This window comes from Cydia splendana, chromosome 14 (assembly GCF_910591565.1).
Source record: "Cydia splendana chromosome 14, ilCydSple1.2, whole genome shotgun sequence".
Taxonomy (NCBI): domain Eukaryota; kingdom Metazoa; phylum Arthropoda; class Insecta; order Lepidoptera; family Tortricidae; genus Cydia; species Cydia splendana.
The window spans coordinates 7184294-7207527 of record NC_085973.1 but is presented as its reverse complement, the minus strand read 5'-3'; the positions used below and the strand labels follow the sequence as shown (position 1 = coordinate 7207527).

Below are 23234 nucleotides of genomic sequence, written 5' to 3'. Positions count from 1 at the left end.
CATACAGTAGGTAGGTACTATATACTCGGCGTGTCCAAAATACTGGACGTATTCTCATTACGCGGCATATCTTTTTTTTTACACCGATCATAGCAACGTCCAACATACTTGACATATGTTTTTTTCAACATTATAATTAGTTTTTTTTTTCATGATTTTTTTCTACAATAAACCAAAAAAACGATGTAACACAGTTTTTTTTTTGAGATTTTTTCCCTTGTTGATTTAGAGTTAATCTTGGTTTTTCATTATACGTATATTGAAAAGTTGAAAATCCCACGCCGCCGGCGTTACGCCGCCGCCGTGGATTTTTTCGTGGCGCGCCGCCGCCCGATTTTTTTCTACCGGCGCGCACGTCTAGTACTTAATAACAATTAAAACCAGAAATCATCATTATGTCACTAATTCATTGAAACATTGCCAAATAAAGTGAAACTTCTAGTTGCAATCTGCTAAAGAAAAAAGTACAAACTCTTCATTACTCTATAGTTGAAAATGTCACGTCATAACGTTTGTGTAAAAAAGGGAGGAAAAGTCAGTATTGTTAGTTCAGAAGTGGTCCAAACAATCCATTTGTATTCGGCGCGCGCCGCAGGACCGCAAAAGCCACAGTGTGCTAGCAACTTCCGACTACCTCACATTATTTTTATTTACGACTCATATTGGTTTAGGCGTAGAAGTAATTGGCCTATATGTGCACAATAAAAATAAATTCACGTTTCGTTAATTCATTTCCATTTAAAAAAAAATTGTAAATTGGTTCTAGAGGTCGTCTAGCACCTAAAATCATATCAAGCATTCTATATTTTAAGTACACAGTGAATAAATGATATATCAGAAATCGCGAAGAAAACAGTGTTATTAAACAATATTCATAAAACCATTAAACTAAACAAGTTAAAGAGCTCTGACAAACAGTGTAATAAACTTAAGAGTACTTCACCCATCCCATCCCAACTATAAGCTTAGGAGCCAATAAAAAACTTTTCGCGCAAAAACACGGGCAAGGCCAAGATCACAAAAAGTAACCACTGTCGGCTATATATTTTTTTAGTACTGAAACCCGAGCTTAAGTATCTACCCATATAAAGCAGCCGTTATAAAGTTTATCGGTTTTATCGCATCGTAATCTTAAGTCTTAAATTTGCCTTTACTACTCTGTTACACTTTGAAATGTAGATCGAATAGGGTTATCGTTAGATTATGCATTGACAAATCTGATACTAACCACATTCGTAGTAATTAAAGTGGCGTCATATTATGTGATGATAATGTGTGTGTGATTATCAGTAAAATGTTATACAATGCCTATATACTTACTATATACATATACTCTATAATGCGCTTCTTAAGAAAGTACGTGCTCTCATCCGTATCGTAATAACTGAACAATACAAGGTTACAATTAAATCTTCGAATCGATATAGCATTGAATCGATAACTATGATAATATTTTTGTTCTGCTTATCATAAACTTCCAAAAAAAGAAGCGAGGGTTGAAGTAAATTTACCTTGACCATACGTTAGCACTATTAAAATCACATTATTAAATAAGCCATAGGCATATACGAAACAGGAATAAAAAATAAATACATATATTGTTTGTGGTCGGTATGTTTATGTATAAAATGTCCCTTAGAGTTGTGTGCGGTGTGCCTGACGGCATAGGCGTTAGCACTATTACAATTCTGTAAGTACATATATCAATATTATTTATCCCCCTTATCATAAGTTTCCAGGAAAGCGATTGTAACTGTCTACAGACATTAGGATGCGCCTCAGGTTGGGCCAACAACGCCTTGTTGACTTAGGCAAACGATGCGGGTCGTGTCAGCGATCGGGAATACTAATGTAAGGGCAAATCTAGTTACGTGTGGGCGGAACTTACGCAAATGAGCGCAGGTGCGATCACTGTACTAATAGTCTTTGTTTATATACTACCTATATATTCTATATATACTCAACTTATAGAGTTTGATGCGTCAAACACAATGTTAGTGCCTGGTTCTTACATCTTCTCTTCGTCATCTTTCATGGTTCTTTTTGTTGTGGGTTTATAATTTGTAGGTATTAAGTACCGTAACTTGTTGCTTCATAAAAAGAATACCTTCATATTTTACTACCGTACCTTAGTACCGTCAAAATTTTCAACTATGTATAAGCAATGCCAAAAATAACGTAACCTCACAGTCCACATGTCATTTCAGTACTTACCTAATTATGAATAAATATAACTTTTTTACATTTAACTAATATTTGTTTGTAAACGACGTATAACACACGACGACGTATACTTTTACTGTAGTTTTACCATAGAAAACTGCCTTGGGGTTGGTCTGTGACTTTTACTGAAATGGGGAAGTCGGGTAATGCCGGTATGAATGAACTAAACAATGTTGCCATCGTATAAATTCCGTATGCCAACGTCAGCTCATTCCACTCGGGTACGAATGAATAGTACGATGGAGATCTTGAAGTTACAAATGACGTCGAGACTAACATATAAGTAATAATTGCAAAAGTAAATTAGTAACAGAAAATATGCGGGTGTTTATTGAGTAAGATTAATGACGTCTTTATTATCATTTAAAAAGGAAACAGCTCATTAAATGAATCACTTGAAGGCCACAACCTTGACAGTATAGCTCACTATAAATGCTTGAGATAAGACAAACATTAAAATGTCATCAATTTTATCTTGAGCACAGTAATTTGTTGAAATGGTATAAGAAAAAAGCTTATAGCGCATACAGACCGTAAAATTGCTTTTAATGTGTTCAAATTCAGACCAGTAACGGTACAGCACAAGTAATAATGTAGGCGTGGTAAACAGAAATAACTAATAAACTGAAATAAATGTCATATACTAAGAAAAAGTGACCAACAGTGTTGCCAGATGGTCACAAAAGTCACATTTTTCGTGACTTTTCGCCTTCTCGTGTGACCTGTGCGTGACTTACGATCTTGAGGCAATTTTTGTGACTTTTTAAGCTAGACGAATTTTGGACCCATGGTTAAAATGCTAGGGGAACTAAAGTGGAAAACACAACTTTTTTTCTTTCAGATCGATTATTTCCGAAAATATTAAGTTAATCAAAAATAGTCCTTAAAGACCCTTATTCATTTTAAAAGACATATCCAAGACACCCACACTATAGGGTAAAAGCGAAAAATCATCCCCACTTAATGTAGGGGAGTCACCCTAAAAAAATATTTTTTCTAGTTTATATTTTATGACTTTGTCAGTGTAGTAAATTTATATATTCATGCCAAATTTAATAATAGAAAGTAGAAAAAAATATTTTTTTATGGTGGCTGCCCTACATTAAAGTGGGGATGAATTTTTTTTTGCTTCCACCCTATAGTGTGGGATGTCGTTAGATAGGTCTTTTAAAACGAATACACTTCAAGAACCATTTTTTGATCAACTTAATATTTTCGGAAATAATCGATCTGAAAGAAAAAAAGTTGTGTTTTCCCCTTTAGTTCCCCTAACTTTTGAACCATGGGTCCAAAAAATATGAAAAAAATCATAAAAACATAGCTTAGTAAAGACTTTCAAGGAAAAATATAGCGAACCTAATCGGTATAGCTGTTTTTGAGTTTTTGCGAATAGTCTATTTTGACAGACGGGTAACTACGGAACCCTACACTGAACATGGCCCGACATGCTCTAAACCGGTTTTTTTTATATTTTATCAGCAGGCCCCAATTTCACCACGGTGACAGGTGCGACAATTGTAAAACATCACTGTTGCTGACGTCACATGCATCCATGGGCTACGGTTACCGCTTACCATCGGGCGGGCCGTATTTCTGTTTGCCACCATCATTGTATTATTTAAAAAAACTTCTATTATATCGGAAAAACAGATATTTCTCTTGCTAAGTTTATGACAATTGTCACAAGAAACACTACAATTGTCACGAAATTCCGACATATAACTCATTTCCTGTCAAGATTCACCGACAATTCTACAAATATGTCGACTAGAAAAAATAATTCTTGTTTCACAACATAATTGTAAGACATACAATTGTAGCAAAATGCCTGTCATATTTGTAAGTATATCTATAGAAAATATTTTATAAAATTGTAATATGTCACCTGTCGCTTGACAATTGTCGCTCGACATATGTCACTGACAATTGTAGCCGTGGTGAAATTGGGGCCTGGTCACTTAACTTGCTTACTCCAAACTAAAATTTTTATTTATGATGAACAATTACGAAAAAAACCGGGCAAGTGCGAGTCGGACTCGCGCACGAAGGGTTCCGTACCATAATGCAAAAAAAAAAACGAAAAAAAAGCAAAAAAAAAAACGGTCACCCATCCAAGTACTGACCACTTTGCTTAACTTTGGTCAAAAATCACGTTTGTTGTATGGGAGCCCCATTTAAATCTTTATTTTATTCTGTTTTTAGTATTTGTTGTTATAGCGGCAACAGAAATACATCATCTGTGAAAATTTCAACTGTCTAGCTATCACGGTTCGTGAGATACAGCCTGGTGACAGACGGACGGACGGACGGACGGACGGACAGCGAAGTCTTAGTAATAGGGTTCCGTACCCAAAGGGTAAAACGGGACCCTATTACTTAAACCGTCTATTTTTTAACTCTAATTTAACTTTAACAACCTGAAGCTCCTAAAGTATTGATCGTAGAGTAAAATTAAACATAACCAAATTTGTAGGAAATTGTATGATAAAACTTTTGTCCGAAGTAATAGGCTACCTCGCACAACGTATCAGCATTGCGATACAGCGAGGAAATGCCGCCAGCATCCTTGGAACAATGCCTCAAGGGCCTATTTTAGATTTAAGCTAGTTATTAATTTAGTTTAGTAGTACCGAAGTAATTATAATGCTATTTGTACATATATTCGAGATATGAGCAAAAATAAGAAAAAAGGTACCTTTAACCCTCCCTGCACCCTCAGCACACCCCCTACCCTCGAGGACTTTTAGTATGTTTATTTAGACACCACAAGGTATACCTGTACCAATTTTCAAAACTACTCGAATTATTTCCGCAGATTTTTCTAATTTGCTTGGGTTATTTCTTAATTTTTTAACTTACTCATTGACCCCCCAAAAGTAGCCCCCATGCTTAAAATTCATTTGTTTACGTTACATGACTTACATGTCCGTCTTTGGGTCACTAATTCCACCAATTTGTACCAAATTTCAACTTAATTGGTCCAGTAGTTTCCTTGAAAATAGGCTGTGACAGACGGACAGACAGACAGACAGACGCACGAGTGATCCTATAAATAAGGGTTCCGTTTTTTCTTTTTGAGGAAAAATCATAAAAGGTTAGTAGATTTTTTGTGAAATATATTATTTTCTGAATTTCTTCTAACAAAATCGATTTACCTACCCATACAATACAATAATATAAAAATGTGACTTGAGCAGCAAAAACGTGACTTTTAGGGAAACGAAACGTAACTTATGACTCCAGAGCCCTGGCAACACTGGTGACCAAGGCCTCCAGTGCCCAGGCTGGAATCGAACCAGCGTCCTCTGCTATAGCGGCAGGTTCCTGTGCCATTCGGCCACCGGGCCACAGCGGCATAGGTCGAATTTTTCCAAGTATATGCACTTCTTATTGAAGGCTTACGGCGCCTCCTGGCCACCGGCCACCCCTAAGGTGGAACAGTATGTAAGAGAGAAATAACCAATGTTTGTTATTTGTTGACTCAGTGCTGATTGTATTCATTCCGAAGCGAAATCATTATCTTACTGCTAACTACAGTACAACTTTCTTATTATCACATTCTGCGAATCTAATTAGAAGTTGCGTGCTATTTTACAACAACTCACCAATGCAATAACGACGCGAAAATGAAAGCTGCTACACTCAATTTTCAACAACTTTCAATATTAACGTTTCCATGATTAATCGGTACCGAAACAACGCGAAAAAGAAAGATGTGACGGTAATTTAATAAGAATTTAATCATCAAGTGCAAAGCTTTTACGTTTAGGAGCGATCGGAGCTCATCCTTAATGGAACAGTCATTAATCAATGTAAAAAAAAGCTTGACGCGAAAAGAGTTTATAGAAGATGGCGCAAAAAAGTTTCATTATATGGCCGAGCACGCGCTATCAATATTCATTGTTAGACCGTATTTTGTTAAGATTGTTATTGTGATAAAGGAAGTGTGCTCGGAATTGTTAATAAACAGAAGCATTGCAAAAAATGATTTGATTTATAATCAGAAAAAAGTAAAGACGAATGCAATTCAAAATAACATAGGAATATCTCTAAGGCTTTCATTTGCATTTGTTTACTATTTTTATTTTTTATGATATAAAATGGTATTTGATTTCCTAACAAGTACATATAGTAAATATATTTCAAATAAACAAGTGAATGGCTTACTGTGTGGTCGTCTCTCCATAAAAAAAATCTACGTGTAACTTTACTCCCCTCACATGTCAACTTGAGAAACGAAACAATAAAATTGGTACCAATACATTTCTTATAGGGGTCACACGCTGGGCCACTAATGGCGATATGTGACAGACTGGCAAAAAATCTGCGCGATTGTAGCCAGGACCAAAGCAGAATTGTATAAAGTATTCTATTTTCAAGCATATGCGCGCAAAAAACAGTTGACGATACACGCACCGCTCGTAGGGAGAAGTAAGATTTGAAAGTCGACAAAATCCCAAGTGGCTGCAGATAGTTTTCTGTCGTTTTCCCTACACTATGCCAGGGCCAGGACCCTCCACATGTAGGTCAGAGAGAGGAGCATGACGAATCGCTCTCATCAGTCTTTAACGTTATAAGTGGGAGCCGAGCCGATAAGGTTTAGACTAAGCCGCCTTTGAGGTCGCCTGTGATTAATGAATTTTTAGACGCTGAAAAGGCGGCATTGTAAGGGAATTTTATCAGTCGTTAAGCTTACGAAAAACATCAAATAAACAAGCTTGCAGTAATATTGCTTCATCATCGAAAAACACCAGACCGAGCCAAATTGATTTAGATGTAAAAGTTACCATCGCCATTTTAGGAATCAAATAAGTTATCCGAGGATCTAGGACATATTTGAAGAAAAATACAAGCTTGTTGAGACTACGGTACGTGAGGCGGTTAAACTCAAGGCGCCACCGGCGAGCTAATTAACATTAAAGAACACCATACAGGGCTAATTGAATTCAGCAGACATTCTAAGAATTTAGGCACTAAGCTCGGCAAGGCTATGAAGTGGTCCGCTACCCGCAATATAAGGAGCACAAAACAATGGGCCCCGTTGTTCCGGACCGCCCGCAAAATGAAACTTCTCCAACCTCGTATCTCGCTCTATCTTTAATTGAAATAACAATCTTAATTAGACCTACATACAGTTCACATCTCATAAAAGCGCACGACAGATATGACTCAAAGAAGGTATAGTGGAATGCATTAGCAAAATGTTCCGCTACACACAAGGGTAATTAAAAAGTCATGATGCTAAGCCGGCGTGCTTACAGAACGGTAATTTGGAATGTTAGTTAATAATAGTAGCATTATGAGATGGTGTGAACTGTGAACCGAGAAGTTAATCCAGTAGACAATCGTATTGCGCATTCGAGAGGTCCGATTGAGAGTGGTTTCGTAAGCACGATCGGGCGCATTCCATGGCTCAGTGCAACGCCCCTGGAGGATAGACCTGCGCTATAGAATGCTAACTATTGCAACGAAGCGACGCTCGCTACCCACCTGATCACTTAAATCGTGAAGAAGTTAAGAGCCAAAAACGGAGCTTACGACTAACGAAGAAATCATATGCTCGACAACAACATAACGATTTATAATAGGTATGGTTTCATATTTCTTGTTTTCCAAATAAATAGGTATAGGTAACCTTACACCTAAATGGATTCCGATAAAAATGAATTTAAAGTGTAAAATCAACAAGTAGGTACATAATTGTAAACTGGGTAGAGAAGAAATTAATATACAAAATGAAATACTCATCGATAAAAACATACGAATTTAAATTAAATGAACATATGAATGAGTGCGAATAATATTCAGCACAAGTTGCATTGAATATCAATGCGAAAATGTTACCAAAAGCATTGCGTGCAACAGAACGTTTCAAAGTCAATGGAACATTATCTTACGATCAGTTAAACGCAAACATTTGTAGTGGCTGTATCAACAAGACGTTAATCTTTTTAGTTGCAGATATTCGCTGTATTTGCTCTGGTAATCTCGAGATAAACCTTCAAGTTAACTTATATCTCCCATCTTTGGTGCTAGATAGTAGAGTTAAAGGATGAGTTAACTGCTACTGAACTGTAACTAAATGTGAAACAATCTGCTCATACAATTTAACAGTCAATTGCAAATTGATTGAAGCCATTGAAGGACAAATTCATTCGCCTCCCAAAATAGTTAATTGCTTCAGTTTATCCAGATGCTGCTAATAATTAATGCCATAAATACCATATTTATTTAATCTACTTGGATATTAACATTATTATCACTTAAAACGTTGTTTAATAGGTACAACGTCTCTTGTATTTATTTTAAGAAAGGCTTTATATTTAGGTACTAATTAAAATGCAATGCTAATTCATAATTTCATCATAATTTAGCAGTTCAAAATAGCATTCCCCGCTTCTCAAAATATCGAAACCTCAAAACAGCGTCTCAAATTTCGTCATAAAATCGTACATTACGGCTTCCGAATTGTTTAGTTGAAATCGGATACAGCGAGGTAACTTTATCTGACAGCAAGTAATAACCGATTGCCACACAACATGCAGACACGTGCGAAAACGGGGCCGCTTGCGCAATGGTTATCGAAGATTGTTGCCCTCTACTAACGGTACCGGCAGGTAGCGCATTGTTTTGGTCACTCTACGCTCTGATGGATTAGCACGAGCCACTATTGCAATTAGGCGGCAAGGCTGGCAGGCTGCGGCTGCGCTGCGGCGTGCGGCCATTACGCTACGGGCGCGGGAGGGTCTATCGCGAAACACGTTCGACGTGTCGCCTCCCTGTCACACTTAGGTACGAATTTACAAGTGCGACAGAGAGGTAACACGTCAAACGTGGTTCGCGGTGCCCCTGGAGCGATACTCGTGTTAGTTTTGATTTTATATTGGCTTGCCATTACTCGGAGTGCATCTCGTGCAAATTACAATCGACTAGCCCTGCGAAGAAAGTAAAATAATTAATATCAAGTTAAGATTTTAAAGTTCTGCCTGTCTCCAGGGCAATCCTGTCCCGTAATATGTAGTGAGTTTTTAACTCTAACTAAAAATATTATACGATGATGATGAATGTTTATTTATAATGGATATTATTTTATCGACGAAGATAGTACATAAATGTTAAATCATAATTAACAAGTTTTTTTTAAATTCTATTGAGTATTTCGATCGGTTGTTGACTTTTTCATTTGAATTAGTTTTTTTTAATTCTTTACGTATCTAATTTGGCCCGTATGATTGGATCGCTCAATCGCCCGTAGCAACTCTCAGAACGTTAATATAGTTACGAAGTTCCGATCACGTAATCGCATTTGTTTCTAATTTTCTCGATCCCGGCGAAGAATCGGAAATGCTACATACCTTCTAAGAGTTCTAAGTCGGTATGCAATCGGTAATTTCCTTAACCTTCATCTCATTAGTAGAAAACTGCTTATAAACCGCATACAATAATGCATAAAAGGTTGATTTATTACTAATTTATAGTGCTACTAATTTTTAGGGTTCCGTACCCAAAGGGTAAAACGGGACCCTATTACTAAGACTCCGCTGTCCGTCCGTCTGTCACCAGGCTGTATCTCGCGAACCGTGATAGATAGACAGTTGAAATTTTCACAGATGATGTATTTCTGTTGCCGCTATAACAACAAATAGTAAAAACAGAATAAAATAAAGATTTAAGTGGGGCTCCCATACAACAAACGTGATTTTTGACCGAAGTTAAGCAACGTCGGGCGGGGTCAGTACTTGGATGGGTGACCGTTTTTCTTTACCGTTTTTTGCATTATGGTACGGAACCCTTCGTGCGCGAGTCCGACTCGCACTTGCCTGGTTTTTAGGTTTTAATGTCAGTCAATCAAACTTTACCAGTAAGTACATTATCTTCTAGGTGCTTTTATTTTTATAGGGACCTACATTTTGCTTCTACGTAAGATTCGCGGCTGATTTGGCCAAGACCATGCTGTATTATCTAAAAAAAATATCTACATCCTGTCGCTTTCAGTACGGGTCAAACGAATGCCAATGATAGGACCTTAAGAGCTGCAGATTTCTCTAAAACTGTTTAATTTTCGCTGATTCCAAAGAACCGCAATGATTTTTTTTTATATATTAGAGTAATGGATTTGAGTCAATCGGTCCTGGCTAGAAATACGGGCGGCCGTTTGCTCTTTGTTTCAGTAGGAGCTGTATTGGTAGTGGATTGCGGTGTCTGTTTAGTGGTTTTGGACAATTGGCCTTCGTTGAATTCGTATTTTTTTTTTTTTTTTAATTTATTTACTCAATAAAAAATACACAGTAATCCATTACACATATTTTTTCGCCAAACTGCATGACAGTTTGTTGGCGAACGGTAGCACTCAACAATCTTCCTTAATCTACTGTGTAAGGTATAAGTAGGTACTATCGGCAATACACTTACCCGAGCAGTCGTTAGGCTTTATCTCCTTGCAACAAAGTTCAAAACTGGTCAGATAACTGTGACGCCGATGGAATATTTGTTAACAGGTAACATACTTAAATACAATCTTATATCTAGTACTATGCTATATTATATAATAATATGTTTATTCTAAAGAAATTTAACCAATAGGAACTGGTATCAGGTACCTATGTTGCACTTTATAGCATCATTGAACGCTGCATCCTGTTTAAAAGCGAATGAGATCACGATTATACAAAAAATAAGCATACGTGGACTCACGGCGCTATAACTCAACTCAAATTAGTATAGTATTAACTATCGGGGAATTGCATATAAATGCAATCTATACGGTTGTCCAGAATGCTGAGCGTTAGTTGTCGACTGATTTATGGTCGCCGGGCCTGCGCGGGAGCAGGGCGCGACAAACGCATTCGAAACGGTTCGGCACAGTTTGTCGTCATTATTGTCGGCTGCTTGGACATTCAGAGTAAGTACCTACGTGTGGTACATTGTATATTATGAAATGTACCTCTGTGTCGCTGTACGTAAATGTACGCCTTTCCCTAATTTGAATTAATGACCCAAACGTTTATATTTATTAGTACATATTTACGTTCTAATATCTCTCTCTTCAATCGGTCCCTCATTGCTGAGGATCGTGACTCCGTTTGATTCCGTCAACTAGTTGTCTCCATCCCATCCCGTTCTGTAGCTTGGTGGAGTGCGTCGCTGACAGGTATTTTTAGTTCCTCCGCTATTTGGTCCGACCATCGTTTGGGACTTCTACCCCTAGGCCTTTTTCCCTCTATTTTACCGGTCACGATAAGCCGTTCCAAATTGCTGGTTCTAATATAACCACCCCCAAAAAGACGGAAATATATCAATAAGCGTAAAAAAATATACTACGCACTTAACTTAACTTTTCTCTTGTCATGATAACCTGTTTTGTCGATCAGCTAGAAAAATGGGCATCTAATCGCGCGGTGATGCCCACTACTCCCACTATTGCCCACTCAGATGCCAACCTATTATTATAAGATAAATATAACCTTTCTCTTCACTTATTTAATTACGTACGTAGGTAGTAGTACGATACTATTTGCTGGCTGTCCAAGCAGCTTACTTGGACACCAAGGTAGCAAGTTATAAAAAAGAGAAAATAGCCGGTCTTGCTCTTTTAATTCGTCACGGTCATTGTTTTCAATGATTAATGCTACCTCTCGCTCTTCCCCTCTAATGTTCCATCTCATCAATGCAGCTGAGCTTCAATTGTTTCAAAGATACGTCCAAATCCTCGTGTCCGAGGGATTACAGACGCCATTCAATCCAATGAGAGTAATAATCGAAAACGCGATTAGAAATGATATATTGTTAATCCGACGTACGATGAAAAATATCGGTGCAAATCCAGATGACAAAAGGGGCCAATGTCAACGACCCTCGCACCCTATGGTAACAAAAAGATCGGATAAAAAGGGGTCCTTTACCATTATGGGGCCAAATTGACGCTTGAATGGTCAAATGAGTTGCTGATAAGTATTTTTTGGTTTACATCTGGCACGCGCATATAATGATACCAGCAGAAACGATTTCAATATTACGACACTTTTTTTACGCTTAGGTGGTTCCTACAATCCTGTCATCCGCTGTTGAAGGTTTTTATTACGCAGCCTACCATCAGATTCAGGATGTACTTACCTATTTAAAAAAATCAAGTTTTGAAACATGAGCGTGAATGAAACGTGCTGTAACCTGCAAGTATTTTTTGAAAGCCGATTAAGCAAAGGATTCTCAATTTAAATTACGGGTCTTATGTTTAAATCGACGAAAGCTGACACTTCCAATCACTAATTAAAGGATATGATCGAAATGTAAGTAGTTAAATCAGCTGTAAATCACAAACTACTATTGAACAAGAACCCTGACGTTGTCAATGTTGTCATTGTCATGCTTATGTCGAGCCAATCATAGACAACTCCAAGCATTTTTTAAAGTCGTTAGCACGCGCGATAAACAAACCAGAAGTATCATACAGAACCAGTTTGTATCGGAAACGATGTGGTTCAACGGTTAGATAATCGTTGAATAATCACCGTATAATATACCCACCTTCTTTTCTCTCAGCAACATTAACATGTTTAATGTAAAATGAACGAATTGAATTAACGCCCAAAACGTGGTCTTGCCAAAAGCCTCTAGTCAATCTTTAGGCAAACCAAGGCAAAGAAGATATTGAGGATTAATATCCTTTATCAATTTCGTCATTGATTAAGGATTATCCAGGTTTATGTCATTCATCAATTTCCGGGGAATAAAGTATAAGCAACAAAATAAAACCCGAAGTAATCACTGAACTATGTCAAAGTGACGTTGCAAAATTAATTATAAGGCAATTCTGCTTGGCAGTGTGATATTCGCGTGGTTCCATGGATAGTGGTGACCTATTAGGAGGGCCCAACGTTTTGCTTTGTTAAGTAGACAAGAGATACCAACAGCAGATTATAAAACAGTGCCGGTAGTTGCACCCAAGAGAAAGGGCATGATTCATACAGATTCGATTTGCCTTACCAGAACCATATCATCAAATTCGTTAAGTTAACGCTTAGATGATTCAATAATCTCTGTACCCACATGCCAAAGGGAGGAATCAAGACTTAATATAAAGCTCGTAGCGAAGACTTGCACGAGTAAATCAAATTTGTATCGCGCTCGGGGTACGGTTAACCAGAGACTAGGGACTACCCGATCAATTTCAAGGGCCCCCTTATTCAAATCCCTTTTGTCTTGTTCCATACACACAACAATGCTCTCAAACGGTCTTACGATCAATGACGCTTAGCTGTCATTACCCGTCGCAGAAAAAAAAACATTAAAGTTGTATTTTGTTTATGACTTTTATGAGTTCGACACCGTTACATTTGAATTTGATGATTAGGCAGACAGCGGGTACTTATGATGATTGTGGGATTTTTAGCAAAATAAGGTCATTGAACTTTAATGTCCGACGTTCTAGGCCATCTTCAAAAGGTAATATGCATTTATCGGTAGGTAAGTAATGTATTAACACGATAACTTATCTGTATTGATAAAACAACTCTGTTGACGGCATATATTGAGAAATAGCCGTGTTATTAAAAACGCATTCACTACAAAAAATATATGTTATTAAACTAGGTACTTAAAAAATACTGTAAATATGAGGAAAAAAATACCTACATTCTACCAAAACATAACGTCGAAACTAAAAACACTCAAACAAAAACACAACAGCGGTAAATAAATATTTCAAGCACAGAAGTAAAGCGAGCTTTACCGTAAACGCACGAACTTTTCAAACACTTGGAAACACAAGATAGACTACGATATCAAATTTTCGCGTGAAATTCAATATGTGTACTATGTTTCGAACGTACGGGCCGGGGCAAACGCGCAGCGCGGCGACCGGGCACCAACTGACGGCTGAGCCAAAGCCAACGGCCGACTATCTCTGTCCTGCTCCAATACGCATGCCCGGAACTATTTTCCTATACATTTTCCACATTCACGGCAATATTCATTTCCATACACCAATTTCCCGGCACCATCATTAAAAGGAACATTTTATTCAGTTGCCATAAATGGAAAATTGTGGATCTTCTGTCAGTGCCGGCAGGTTGAAAAGAGACAGACGGTACAAGGTCGATCGTGATTGTATATTGCAACATCGCCCATAGCATAGGCGGCATTCAGGTTTTACACCAGGTTTTAGAGATAAGAAGGTAGAATTACGAAGCTGGAAGATGAACAATTATGTAAAACGAATTCGATTAATTAAGAATGTGAAACTTTCTACATTCATATCGTGAAGAGCATTACGATAAAATTGATACAGACCAATAATTTAATGCTTAAATTTTCTATATTCAGTTGACGTTTTTGAACAACCCAAGTTCGTACACTCTAGTTTTTTATTCTAAATAAATACATCTTCTAACTATCTTTTCAAGTAAAAGCCATATAAAAGTATTAACTAATGGTATGTAAAAAACGTAAATCATGTCAAGAAAATACAAATAACGGATGGAAAATTGCATTTACATTCCTTATTGCATTTATATCCTAATAAACATGAAGAAAGATACACTGAAGCTAATGTGTGAATAAATGAAACAACAAATTCTTGAAGCAATATGTTTGAGAACTTCAAACTAACCCGTTTACAGTTCGAATTCAAAAGAACATCCTATAAATCGACCAGGGCATTCTTCGCCATAAATGGCTTGCACAAAGAGACATCGGTACATTCAAATTTTATGAAATTATTACGGTATGTTTCTTTAGCCAATGCTTTATTTGGTGCATACCAACGACTTACACTAGACTCAACCAAGCTTGGCAATGTAAACAACGCATTTCTATTTCATAACCCAAGACCAATTTGTATTCCGAAAGTATGACCACGTATGACATCCGGACTATATCCGAAGTGAACATATTCATTTTCACTATTGTCACGCATATGGGACGATGAAAGTGACACCGTGTACCGAGATATTGCTAATAACAAAGCACAATGGGGATTATAGTGCTGAGAACGGCCTTCGTCACTTTCGAGTGTCCAATTTTGTAGACGATTGTTTTTGATAAGCCACCGTTTTAATTAAGTATCAAGGTTTCCTTAAAGTATTGAGATTATAATTACTGGTAGCGTAGGTCACATATTAAATTTATTTATTGAAAACGACGCTTTCGATTTCGCTTATATAATATGTATTGAAAAATTTTATGCAGCCTGTTGTGCTACTATCAATAATATTACATTGATGGTGGAATCCCGCCTTAATAGAAATAATATTTACTTTTCCTTTTCCGATGGCTAGATCATAATACTCATAGGTGCGTACCTAAGTAATATTATGTTTACGTTGTTACACAATTGTTTACAATATTACAAGTAATTTCAACATGATTGTTCTAAGTTCTAACAATACCATTTATACTAGCACTACCACTACCAGACGTGTAAACGAAACGCTTTCTTGAGCATTCGTTCAATTTTCAATTCAATACTAAATAATGAATTGCAATTTTTCATGCAAACAACTATAAAACGTAGATAGACAGGTTTTAGAAATAGTGCTACTCCTCCGTCCTTGTTTTCTCGTAAATTGTATAAAAAACCGGGCAACTGCGAGTAGGACTCGCGCACGAAGGGTTCCGTACCATAATGCAAAAAACGGCAAAAGAAACGGTCACCCATCCAAGTACTGACCGCGCCCGACGTTGCTTAACTTCGATCCAAAATCACGTTTGTTGTATAGGAGCCCCACTTAAATCTTTATTTTATTCTGTTTTTAGTATTTGTTGTTATAGCGGCAACAGAAATACATCATCTGTGAAAATTTCAACTGTCTAGCTATCACGGTTCGTGAGATACAGCCTGGTGACAGACGGACGGACGGACGGACGGACGGACGAACGGACGAACGAACGGACAGCGGAGTCTTAGTAATAGGGTCCCGTTTTACCCTTTGGGTACGGAACCCTAAAAACCGTTTATTAATTACTAAGAGGTAACTCATAAATAATCGAAACGAAACTTTACGAACTTCAAGATAAAACAGACCAAGCTAAAGAGATAAATTTAGCCAGAACACGTTAGAAACCGTTTAACGGCCATCACTCAAAGCAGTAAGAAAAGTACAGTTAGAAGACCTAAAGGTCATTACTACCCCTACTTCATTACCCCTATTATTACGCCTGGTCTAGACAACGACCGCCGAAGGCCCATCAAACGGTTTATATAATCCAGTCTCTCGCTTTTTGCTATGACTTTATATTGAACTATTGAAGAAAGCTAGATAGCTACAACAATTGTAGAGAAAGAGAAATCCAGACCACAGCCCTTAAGTGAGAACAGACTCGTAAATCTCGTAATTTACAACCCAGGGTACCCATACCCATTAGCCACATTCAAATAAAGATTGTAAACCTACCGTTACTCTGTAAGTTACTGTAATTTAATTAAAATTATATACAGGTTCCAGTTGCAATAGGTATACCGTAAAATCCAGCCTTATAGATGAACATAGCTTAAGTGGCGTCATTGTCGGATCCCCAGGGAGTGGACATTGTCGTCATTTTATTACTCCGCCGGCCTTCAAGCCCCTGGCATTACCTAGACTGCTCCAATTAAATGCTGGCGGTTTTAACCACTCTATATTTTGGTGGATGACGGTTTATAACTATATGACGTAATATGGGCAGACGGGTAGATTATCATCATACAAATACGTGTGAGGTAAACTGGCGATTACCGCAAAATGCATTAGGGACGTTTCGCCATCTGACGAACGTGATTTAAATTTAAGTTAGGCTACATATATGTCTCAATTGGATTTATATAAAATATAACTGACGTAATAACATAGTCATTGATTTATTTTTAAGCATCTTTTCAGCAAGTTGATATAATGGATGATGGGAAAAATATGAATTTTGATGGCTTACAATGGAAGGCAGGAGAAGTTAACACTTCTCATATGAGTGAAGCACTTAAAGCAGTTTTATTGTAAACTTGTGCAAATCTTAGTTAATAAAGATAAAATTGCTATTGCTTAACAAGATAAACTTATTGCTTCGCTTGCTCAACGGCAAACAACGCTTCGAAAATATATCAAATCGCTTGAGCCCGGGGGGCGTCATAGTTCTACTTTAAACAATCTGATGTCAAGGTACTGTGTGGTGTTTGCTAGATTTCAGCTTAATAGGATACCATTAAATCTTAAAACTGACACATAGTAAAAAAATACATACATACATTGATTTGTAATAATTATTCATCAAATATATATATGTTACGACTTCAGTTGTCAACTATCATTATGCACATCGTCCGACAAGGAAAAGAAACAAGAGCGACCGATATATAACCCAATACTATCCAAAACTTATATTTATAATTGTACCTTAATTTACTTTTGAACTTGTGACAGGTCGTTATAAAATTATCTTTCATCTTTATAATATTCCGTATTTTATATCTCTCACTACATCAAAATGACTCATTCATGAATAATAGAAAAGTTACCCCATTCGTGCGAGTTGTCTGTCCTGGAAATTTCAGTAACAACTAGCGGCACAACACCAAATTACTTTCGTAAACCACTAAAACTCTCGCTCGGTGCCAATTACCCGAATGCTCGTTTTATTTTAGTTCAGAATTTGGATATGGACTGTCTATTGTTTTGTTCACGACTTGACTCCGGAAAAAAATATTATTGTTATTTTAGAGCCCACAGTGTCCCACTGCTGGGCAAAGGTCCCTCTTTTTCCACTCGTCTCTGCATAGTGCTACATCTGGAAAAAAATTGGTCAGGGAATACTGTCTTCTTTGTATGAGTAATTACGGTCATAGGATTCGATGTCTGCTTTACTTCCTATCTTCTTATCACAAAGACAATATGAAATCCTTCGTGGTTTTCATATTGGTTGTCACTATGACAACGTGCAATGTGGCACAGAAATCAAATTCCTTAACCTGCTACCAATGTACGTGGTACCTTACCTACTTGGAATTCTGTCCTCTCACTGTCCACTTTGCAACTTGCTGCACAGATGCAGTTACGGGAAAATAATTACTTACATTTAAAATTTAAATTAAATATTTCACATAAATTCAATTGGCATTTCCCTATTGGCATTTCATAATCTATCTATACACCGTGTTTTTTTTGATTTCCGTTAATTTCAAGGGTGCATTCCTGAGCTTAAATCAAGTAACTTTCTCAAAGACACCGATATTCTAACTAACTCCATTTCGGAGATAATCTATAATTTATTTTTTCCTATAAGGCCTCTACAAGCGTGTACACTTGCCTTAGGGCCGGTTTACATATTGATTAGTGTTTAGAATGAGTTCATACATTTGCTATTAAACTTAAGTACAATCTCAGTCGATCGATGTTCGAAATGACATTGATATGTCACAGATTTCAATTGTTTGGTTGAGTTAAATGTAATGCCCGCGTTTTAACAACTCTACATGCTACATTTAGTTACGTTTGAACAGATTTTTTTTTTAAATTAACTATGCCATTTAGTTCTCTTAAACGTACTTAGCCATACCCCGAAGTTAACGGAATTCAATAAAAACACGGTGTATAATACCTTTAAACGAGCAATTCTTGTTTATTTATTTATATGTATATTTATTTATATAATTATATATTTCGGGGATCTCGGAAACGGCTCTAACGATTTCGATGATATTTGCGGGGGCGATAAATCGATCTAGCTAGGTCTTATCTCTGGGAAAACGCGTATTTTTGAGTTTTTATATATTTTCCGAGCAAACCGTCTCCTAGATATTTATTATTATTGACCACTGGAAGCCCAAAGCGGGACTCAAGATTAACGTATCTGTATTTCCATCTCTTTTTTTCATTTCAGCCCAATTACATCTGAGTAGAACGGTTGAATACAATGGAAATGTCAGACACATAATATATTATTATGTCCTATATAAACGGTATTATTACACGTCGCTGTTAATATCAATTCGATCGAAACCCTCCTTATCAGCAAGTCAAATCAGCTTATCTCATATTTCAAGGTAAGCCTTACAAGGTACCGGAACACGGTGCAGCTTTCAACTCCGGGTTTATTGATAGGTATTAATAACTTTAAATATTGATCCAAGATTCACACCATACACTTTGGATGTCTAGATAGCATTTGAAATGTATATTTTTTGTATAAATACATAGTTTTATCCCTTAATCAATGAAAAAATCATAACAATTTGTAACAGCCAACAAAAAATACGCCAAATAGGTACCTATCTTTGATATTTGATAAATATGTGACCAGATTATGGACCCCTCACTGTCCCATCAACTATGAAAAACTTATACGATTATTACAGCAAATAAACATAAAGGTCTCTTCACACAGAACAAGCTCTCATGTTTGCATTGGCTCGGCAAACAGCGAGTAAAGAGCGGAAGCGTTATTACAGCTCAGCACCCACACCACGGTGCCAAACAATATCATTAAACACATGTAAACTTACCTTTACATCTCATACATTACGGGCTACCTTACATATTTGCCCCCGGTGTACCATACTCATACCGCATTGGATTGTTGCAAATGGGTCATTCCATAAGAAACGCTACCAAGGGTTCAAAAATGAAAATTAGTTTAAGAAGTCAACACTAACCTATTTCCATAGAAAACATACCAAACCTTCATGTCAGAAAAAAAAACCGAAAAAAATAACAATTTTTACATGTTTTTCATGTACTTGATCGCAACGTTTAAATGATAGGCGTAAAACTAATTTTTTACAGCGATATTGGCAAGACTAATTAAAAAGAAAGTAACTGTAAACTGTTACAAATTTCCCGCAGTTATTTCAGGTAAAATATCGTAATTTTATAATTTGTCTTTAAAATATTAAAAAGCATGGATTAATCGGTTTTTAGAAGAGTATTCTAGACTGTGGTCTCAAAGTAACACCCGAAACGAAAAAGAGATAAAAGTATGTGTAACTTTTCAGGTAATTAACTATAACCAAACATATTTTGCCAAAGAAAGGCTATGATGTGAACCTATGCAAATGAGTAATAATTATTGTTTTAGCGTCTGCTTTAGTCGTATGTTTTAAAGTTTGAAGTTGTGTAACACCCGAAACGTGTTGATCGTCCGCCTGTCCGTCCCCGGCTTTTCTCCGTGATGGTTAGTGCTAGAAAGCTGCAATTTGGCATGGATACATAAATCAATGATGGCGACAAAGTAATAACACAAAAACTACAAAAAAAAATTTTTTTTAGGTAACCTCCTGCACAAAATATATTAAATTTTTTTTCGACTTTAATCCTGTGATGTGGGGTGTCGTTGGATAGATCTTTCAAAATAAATAGGTATCACCATCAACCATTTTTTGCTTAAGTGAATATTTTCGGAAATATTCGCATCGAAAGAAAAATAATTATCATATCTTCGAGAAACAGTTTTTATTGTTAAGATTAATGTATTTTATAATAATTCAGCATTTATTACTTATGTTTTTAATCGAATTTAGTAAAAAGACAATAATTTCAATAAAATGAGCCATAATTTCGTATAAATCTGTCTTAATTTCGTACTCGTAACACCCGAAACGAACCATGAGTAACACCCGAAACAGGTAATTTATTTTATTAAAATTAATTGAAAAGTGATACTAAGTGTTACTTCAGTGTTTCAGTAGACTATACTAACTATTATTACTTGACATAAATAAAACTGGAGGTTACTTGACAAAATTCGCTAAGTTATGCATTTTGGTACTGATGGTCAGAAGGTATGGGCCAATTCCCGTAACGCCCGAAACAGCTACTTTTTAATGATTCTCTCGTTATTGCTCTTATACTTTAATTGTGTGTGTACAGGAAAAGAAAATATTATCAAAGTAGTAGATGAATCAATAGTTATAACCTCCTAGTTCCTGTTACAATATCGAATAAAACCTTATTTTATGAGTTCAAGTGTAACACCCGAAACGGTGGAATGACCCAAATGCAATGTGTCGAGAAATGTAATAAATTCAAAGTCATTGAGGTTTATGAATACATACTTGGAGCGTAAACTGAACTTTTAGCAAAGCTTTACAGTCCTAATAGGAAGTTATGCGAACCGGAAATTAAATGTACGCTGAAATCGATGAATTTTTGGCAAACTGATGTTATATTACAAAAGTTTTATAATATTATGTTTACACAAATGAGACATTTCTTTGAATGCCACACAAGATAATAGTCTTTAAGTATGTATTCGGTATGCTATGCTGTATTAGCCTGGACACCTAGGTAGACTTGAATATTGATATGGGGCATTATTTATAAAAAGGGACCTTATTGTCGATGGCGCTTCCGCCACACAGCGTCGCGCGGCATTGTATTTATATCGGAGCATCGCTAATAATGGCGTATTTAAGCGCCATCGAAACCTATACTAAGATTGGTCATAAATGTCATAATTTTTAAACAATACTCATCCCTTACTATGTGGTAATAATGCTAGCATAAGAAGAAAGACAGCATCAATCTCTATATATCTCTATGCCTAATATGCTTCTAGCAACTCCAAACTTTACTAGACAATTATTTTTGCTTCAGTTCCAGTTCGTTGGCATAGGCCTCATTATTTTTACTGCACAGCGATAGCGGAAGAATTTTTCGTCGGCGACTGAGCCAAAAAACTGTGCGACTTGTCGAAGTTCGAAAGTTCGAGTCGTAAAACGATAAATACGTTGTAAAGCCATAACTGAGGCACTGAGCCGATCGTAAATTAGAACTCGACTTCGCAACTATTCGTAATAGTGATGGCGCCATCTTGAGTCTAGATTTATTTTTCTTAGACTATAATACACTGTATCTTTAGGTATTAAAAAAAAATAAACAAAATCACCCTCAAATGGCTCGTTAAGCCAGTTGAGGGTAGATAAAAACATTTCACGACCAAATAATGTAGGTTAAAGTCAGGTCGTTATGTGACTGATCCAGGCGGTTTTGTAATTGGTCGGTTAACCAATAAATGTTATAACACTTATACTACCCGAAAATGTACAAATTGTTTACTTTTATTTAAATACCTAAAAGATACAGTATTCGGAAAATAAGTCAGTCAAAATCTTTATTTCAGGCAACTAGTACCCCATAGATATAGTCTGTTCGTTTTGCTAAGATCAAGTACGCCATAGTGAATGTATGGCGAACTTGATCTTAGAAATTGGAGTATGTAAATACCTTAAAACTAGCATACATATAAAAAATATATATCCTAAAGCTAAAAACTAGAAAACACGTTGCGGCTGAGATGCATTACGCAACCCTGCAGTGTCAGGGAGCCGGCCGCGGAACCGCAGGGAACTTGACACCCTTTGGCCAAAACTGATGAAGGTCGCCTCAATACAATGGTCAGATACCACACAGTTTTCGTATTTTTGATGCCACTAGTTTTTTTTAATTTAAATTGACATCCCGCCAGCAAGCAATATTATTTCTTGATTTTTTGCTTTTTAATTTACGGTAAACGGACCATAATATATACGAAAATCTAATCTTAGTTTCTAAGCTGTCCACCGGTGTCATTATCCTAGTACCTAACCTGTTTTCTAGATAGACCCAGAGTTCGGGGCACGTAGTCGTCTGTTCTGCATAGTATGATTGTCCTACTTTGTGCCATAATTAAAGCAGGCGTCCCTGTCTGGCAGGTGGGGAAATGTGAAAAAGATGCATGTTTCATCTACGACAGGAACGGGGTTAATTACAAGTCTAGCCTAGAAAGAAGCGAAACTGCATTTTTCTTGTACATATTAGGTAATTTTTCCTGCCTGGTAATTTTTGTGCTTTTAAAATAAAAGTATTCGTTTTAATTACTTAACACTTGTATTGTAACATTGTTATACAGTGTCTGATAACTGTCCCATCACTAATCGTCGACAGGTCAACAACCTCCATCAAAAGAAAATGATCTACTTGTCTTAACCGAATAACGTACCGGAAAATTGGCACATACGCACACATACACATAGCTACATACACGACACGTGTATGTTTAACGATAACTAC

At 36.6% G+C, this 23234-nt stretch overlaps 1 protein-coding gene across 6 annotated transcripts in view; it reads right to left on the bottom strand.

The window, feature by feature from the left end:
- LOC134797134 (protein sprint) overlaps positions 1-23234 on the bottom strand; it is a 197258-nt gene that overhangs the window by 142850 nt on the left and 31174 nt on the right. Inside the window, exon 1 of one of the 6 annotated variants that reach the window (XM_063769376.1) lies at positions 13855-14101. The exons of 1 other annotated variant lie outside the window; for it this stretch is intronic. The gene's annotated coding sequence lies outside the window, so the exon portion shown is untranslated. Of the gene's footprint in view, positions 1-13854; positions 14102-23234 lie in introns of those variants that run through there. 4 more of the 6 variants (XM_063769377.1, XM_063769373.1, XM_063769372.1 and 1 more) reach the window with 4 other exon arrangements.